At 51.6% G+C, this 6,440-nt stretch overlaps 1 long non-coding RNA gene across 1 annotated transcript; it reads left to right on the top strand.

Moving 5' to 3' along the window:
• Nucleotides 1-273: 273 nt before the first annotated feature.
• LOC107402300 (uncharacterized) lies at nucleotides 274-5,494 on the top strand. The gene is made up of 3 exons (XR_006061846.2): nucleotides 274-414; nucleotides 4,100-4,225; nucleotides 4,373-5,494. It is a non-coding gene; the product is annotated as an uncharacterized LOC107402300 (long non-coding RNA).
• The last annotated feature ends 946 nt before the right edge of the window (nucleotides 5,495-6,440 follow it).

The raw sequence follows: 6,440 nt of genomic DNA, 5'->3' as shown, positions 1-6,440 counted from the left end.
CTCTCCCTCCCACCAGACGGCACAGTGAAAACACAATGGACCACATACAATGGTTCATGGATGCTATTCCCCATGGCTGTATATGCTCGGTGTAGGGAACCAGGGTAGATCTTAAGAGAAGGAGCCATAGCCCCAGGCAGGACATCCTTCTAGAGAAGGAGAGCTTGGAGTAAGGAGTGTCCAACTCACCCAGAGAAAAAGAACTCATATAGCTCTGCCCATTGCTTTCCAAACGGAACCATTCACTTTATTTTTTCTTTTTTCTTTAGTCCACCAGGGTGCGCTGGGTGCCTCTGGTCTCTGCCGCCGCCGGTTCCTAAAATTGCCACTGGGTGGCGCTGCCTCCCGCACGTGTAATGCTGTTTCAGACCAAGCCTCTAACCTTAGTCCTCCCCAAATCTGGACCCAGAGTCAGTAAGTAGCCCAGCTTCTGGGTGTACGTTCTTGGAAGCTTGGTTCGTGGCTGCTGGGGCTCAAAGCCTTGAACTGGGACAGAGCTCATGATCACTTAAGAGAGAGCAGGTGGGTGGATCAGGGTATTGGAGGTGAGGTGGAGTCTGGGGACAGAGAAGGGGTAATTCCGACACGGTAATTCCTCTCCAATCTCTCTGGCGTGTATTGTGCTGTACCGTTGCATTGAAACAGCAGAAGAGAAAATGGGCCCTGCACACAGACCAGCGACCTGGATGGAGGCCCGTTTTCCTTAACTAAATAAGCAGATAGCGCTTTGCACATGCCAGGTCCTTCACAAGTATTCACTCAGTTCTCACAATGCCATGCATTCCATTTTACAGCTGAGGACACTGAGGCACAGGTTACAGTGGTTCATAAGTGGAGGGTCCCAGACAGCCTCCTCTTACGGCCCCTGTCCCCTCGGAGGATGGGTAGAATGTTCTGGAGAGGGAGGAAGGAGGGCTTGCCTGGTCCCTGCAGTTCTTTAGATAGTTACAGCTGTGATGCCTTTCAGCTCCACCCACCCCTCATTCATTCAAGCAGTGCTGCAGGGCTTCCTGTGGGCCGGGGGCTTGCCCTAGTGGGGCCTGATTCATCAACCATACCAACCACAATCACCAAAGTGTGTGTTCTAGAGACAGGAACTCAGCCCTTCTGTTTTAGTTTGGGTTTCTATTGGCTGTGAAGAGACGCCATGACCATGGCAACTCTTACAAAGCAAAACATTTAATTGAGGTGGCGGCTTATAGTTTCAGAGGTTCAGTCCTTTATCATCGTGGCAGTGTGCAGGCAGATGTGGTGCTGGAGGAGAAACTGAGAGTCCTACATCATTCAGGCAAAAGGAAGTCAACTGAGACACTGGGCATAGGAAAACTCAAAGCCCGCCCCCACAGTGACACACTTCCTCCAACAAGGCCACACCCATCCAACAAAGCCACACCTCCTAATAGTGCCACTCCCTATGAGATTGGGGGGCAATTACATTCAAACTACTACACTTTCCTGTCTGCAGACCCCCTCCTCCTGGTTCGGTGGCAGCCCCTCCCCTCCTGAGCCCATGTGGCATATTTGAGCCCAGTTACATTTGCCCAAGATGCTACTAATGTTAAGGCTCAGGACATAGATAGTAGCTGGACTACTGGCAGCGCCCCTTGTGACTTAGAAGGCAGGTGGCATCCACAGTCTTTTTTTGGCCTTGTCTGCAGTGGCTGGCGTGAGTCTCCTGGGGAAGACAACCTCACAGAGAGGAACCTTCATTCCACACATGGTATCACAGGGGCTTTTCTGGAAAGGTCTTTGGTTTCTGACTTGAGTTTGCATCCAGGCCATTTACCTGACTTCTGGTGTTTTTAGGCTTTTGTTGCCCACATACTGGTGGATTCCAAGCTCCCAGCGAGTAGAGATATTCAGAAGAGACCGTGGGAGCCTGTTTCCCAGTGTCATGGAAGTCTCTCTCGATAGTGTGGCTGTGGGGGTGAGCGACACAACCATCGCAACTTCAGTTTCCTCACGAACAGAGTGAGCTGAGACACCCCCCAACTCCCCCAACCTCATCTACAGAGTGAGCTGAGACACCCCCAAGCCCCCCATCTACAGAGTGAGCTGAGACATCCCCACCCCCACCCCCATCTACAGAGTGAGCTGAGACACCCCCCAACTCCCCCAACCTCATCTACAGAGTGAGCTGAGACACCCCCAAGCCCCCCATCTACAGAGTGAGCTAAGACGCCCCCAACCCCCCCACCCCCCATCTACAGAGTGAGCTGAGACGCCCCCAACCCCCCAACCCCCCATCTACAGAGTGAGCTGAGACGCCCCCCAACTCCCCCAACCCCATCTACAGAGTGAGCTGAGACGCCCCCCAACTCCCCCAACCGCATCTACAGAGTGAGCTGAGACGCCCCCCAACTCCCCCAACCCCATCTACAGAGTGAGCTGAGACGCCCCCCAACCCCCACCCCCATCTACAGAGTGAGCTAAGATGCCCCCAACCCCCCCAACCTCCCATCTACAGGGCTAAGACACCCCCAACCCCCCAAACCCCTCACCTACAGAGTGAGCTAAGATGCCCCCTAACCCCCCAGCCCCCGCTTCACCTACAGAGTGACCTGAGACACCTCCCCAGTCCCCCCAATCATCCCACCAAGTGCTGGTGAGAGGAAGTGACTGGATCCCACTAACCCCTTAAAATGGTCTTGCTGGTTCTAAGGCTCCGGCTTCCTATCAGCTTTCCCAGTGAAAGTTTTTGAAAGCACAGACCACACCACAGTCATCTTTGAATTGTCGGTATCATCTAGTACAGGGCCTGGCCCACAGTACATGCACAGTAAACACGTCCATTTCAAACTCAGAACTATGTGAGCAGATCACGTGGTGTGGGTTGTTTAGGAATGACACCAGCCCTACAGAGACCTTCCCCTTGGATTTATCTTTGGGCTTCTGGGCTCCTGCTGTGTCTCTGGGGTGAGGGGCCCAGTCCTCATCCTGGGCTTTCTCTGCACCACGGGAGGGTTAACTTGTTGACCTCTGCATGGCCCCTTCGAGAGAAGCCAGCACGAGGGGGGCATATTTCAGTTTTTCAGAGTGCTGTGGACTGTAGACTGTCATCCACTGGGCTGGTTTTCAGAAGGAATGGTGTGTTTATGTCCTTTGGCCTACCTCATGGCGCTGCCAGGGCTTAGGGACCGGAATCTGCATCCCTAGAGGCTGGTGGTGTGGGGTCAGGGCTGGGACACAAACACAAAGATCTCCTTTCAGGAGGCTCCTCTGACTGCTCCCCAACTGTTTCAAAGTCTTTGGAGCAGGGTAGAGGGAACGCCAAGGTAGTGATGTCGCCATCATGCCTATACATGGGAAAAGGAGTCTCCCTGGCTCTTCTCCCCATGAAATGACGAATCCGTCGCGGTCCTGAAAGCCTTAGCTCTGAGGCTGCTGCAGAGCCTCCCTGTAGCCTTCCACGGGGGACGAGACGGGCCCTCCTCTGTCTCCTGTGTTCCCTGATGCCTCAGCTGCTGCCAGCAGCCCCCAGCTTGGCACTGCATGCTGCTGCCCACCAGTGGTAGCTCCCTGGTATCCTGGCTTCCTTCCTTCTTCAGGCTGCTGCTGTCTGCAGGGGGTGCATGCCTGAGGGGAGGGGCGGAGCAGGGGGGTGGGGCGGAGTTGCCTCAGGTTGTCAGATCCCTGCAGGGGCTGTAGTGACGAGGTCCTTGTTCATCCCCCCTCCTTCCACCATCCAAACATCTATTCTTGGAGGATGTAACTCCATTCTCCTTCTCTGGGAGTGGGTCTGGAGTATCACGCAGCTCCAAGTCCCAAAGCTTTCTCCTCCCAAGCAGCCCTGTGAGAAGGGTCCATGCGAAGCATCTGGTAACTCTCTGGACACTGTATTCCATTGCTCAACCTGTCCCTCTGAGCCCACTCTTCTTGCTAATTGGCCGTGTCTTCTCCTCCTCAGGCATCAGCGGTTCCTCTTGCGGGTTCTCACCTGGGCTCCCGCTGTGACTTCCTAGCAGGGAGTCCTGATTGCTTTCCCTCTGCCCTCTGCATTTGAGCACATTCTCCAGTGCAAATCTATTCAGGTCCTCCCTTCCTTTCTCTATCTCCCTCCCTCCCATCCCTTCCTCCCTTCTCCCACCTTCTTTCACAGATGTGCCAGATACTATTCCAGGTACCTGGAACAGGGCAGGAGATGGATACAACCAGGACAGACGAGGTCTCAAGTGTCTGTGGACCACTTCTATCCCATTGCCTCCAGGGGTTCCCAGGGCTGTGGGTAAGCTCACACATCCCTCAGCGAGGCACTTGGTGCTTGTTGGCATCAGCCCCTGACAATGCTTTCAGCCTCACATCTCCTACTTCCTACCCGTAATGACCAGAGCAAAGCTCTGGCTTTGATGAGCACTTGGCATTCTCCCAACAGCTTGGAATACTGTCCTTTACCTTCCCCATCAGTGACATGGCCCCAGTGCAAAGCATCGCACACGGACCATCGCACATGGGTGATGCTCCTTCATCAAGTCTCGAGTCCCATGATGCTCCTTCATCAAGTCTCGAGTCCCATGGGGTTGATGCACTGTGACAACCTGAAGAAGCCTCTCCTCTGCAGAACAGAGCCTGTGGTCTCCAAATTTAACTTCTGCAAGCACCCGAGGTCCCCGAGTTACCTCCTCATGTCTTCTGTCCACACTTGGAGTAGGATTTGGTTGCTCACCAGTCTGCTGCTCTATGGAGCGTGGCTGCTCCTGTGAGACGCTGCCTCTGTGGTACCTCTGGAGCTCTGGAAGGGTGTAGAGTCCATTCTGTGGAGAAGTGGTGAACGTCCATACGCATGTCTTTAATCCAGCGCTCAGGTGGCAGGGGCAGGCGGATCTCTGTGAGTTTGAGACCAGCCTGGTCAACAAAGTGAGTTCCAGGACAGCCTGGGCTACACTGAGAAACACTGTCTTGAAAACATTAAAAAAAAAAGTTATGTGATGTCTCTGCTACTTACTAGCTCCAGTCTTGAAAACATAAAGAAAATCATGTTCATAATTATTATTAAATGACAAGAACTAAGAGGTATGAAGTGAAGGATGATGGAGGAAAACTGAGAATGCCCTGCTGGCTTGGCAATCTGCCTATCTAAGACACTTGAGCAAAATCCGAGCTCTGTCTTCACTAATGAATGATCTTGGGGTGCTGGCTCATTCTCTCTGGGTCATGGTTGTTCTAAGAACCAAATGGGACGTTTCGTGGAAACAATCTCCAAATAAATGCATGTGATTGTGGATGAGACACAAATCCAAGTCCTTTCCGCATGTTGGCTGAGGGGAACCAGACTGTGGCTTATAGAAGGTCACACCCCTCTTCCTGCTGCTCTGAGGTTCATTTAGAACATCTCTTCTGGCTTGCAATAAACAAATTTGGCAGCAGCCTGTGCTCTGGGCCAGTGCTGGCTTGTTCAGTCTTGACCCCACTCAGGAGAACGTTCATACAGTTTTCTGTAGAACTCACTCTTAGGATGCTCTACTGCATACATTTTGGTTTTGCTCTAAAATCTTGAAATGCCAATTTCTGAAAGGTTTCCAGGTTAGGACTTCAGGTTGTTTTGAAAAGGTCTTCAGAAATAAACTTTTGAATTCTGTGAACAATTTCTTGTCTTTGCATAAGGATCCTTGAGTACTGTGATAACCAATAACGTCATCCATCCATCCATCCATCCATCCATCCATCCATCCATCCATCCATCCATCCATCCATTCATCTATTCATCTATTAATCCATCCATTCATCTATTCATCCATCCATCCATCTATTCATCCATCCATGCATCCATCCATCTATTCATCCATCCATCCACCCATCCATCTATTCATCCATCCATCCATGCATCCATCCACCCATCCATCTATTCATCCATCCATCCATCTATTCATCCATCCATCCATCCATCCATCCATCCATCCATCCAACAAATACACAAAGCACTCTGAAAGTGAGGCAGATCCATCCTTTTCCATTGTGATGCTGGGTCTCGACTGTTGATTGAGGTAACGAGGATTGGTGACACACTTTTGTGTGTCTGTAGGGACGTCTCCAGACAGGACTGACAGATGGGACAGAGACTGGGGAAGAAAGGCCCCATCCAACAGTCTGGTAGATGAAAGCATATTTGCGGAAGGCAGTATGTAGGCTTGCAGGCTCCCTTTCTGTCTGACTGAATGAATATATGGCTGCTTCCTGGAGACATTAGACTCTGGATCTTGCAGCCTTTCAATGTGAACTCAACACAGCGGCTTCCCAGGAAGCTTCGGGATCTTCAGCACTAGACCAGACAGCGGAGATGTCTGGCTTTCTGATATGGTAGCTGCCATGTTTTCTACTTCCCAGTGTGTGAATGTATGACATTATTGAAATGAGCAACTCCAATCATGTAAGCCAGTCCAACAAATACATCCCTTCCATTTTCTTTCTTTATCTGAGGCAGGGTCTTCCTATGTAGTCCTGGC

This window comes from Peromyscus maniculatus, chromosome 11 (genome assembly GCF_049852395.1).
Source record: "Peromyscus maniculatus bairdii isolate BWxNUB_F1_BW_parent chromosome 11, HU_Pman_BW_mat_3.1, whole genome shotgun sequence".
NCBI lineage: Eukaryota > Metazoa > Chordata > Mammalia > Rodentia > Cricetidae > Peromyscus > Peromyscus maniculatus.
This window is presented reverse-complemented; position numbering and strand designations above follow the sequence as displayed.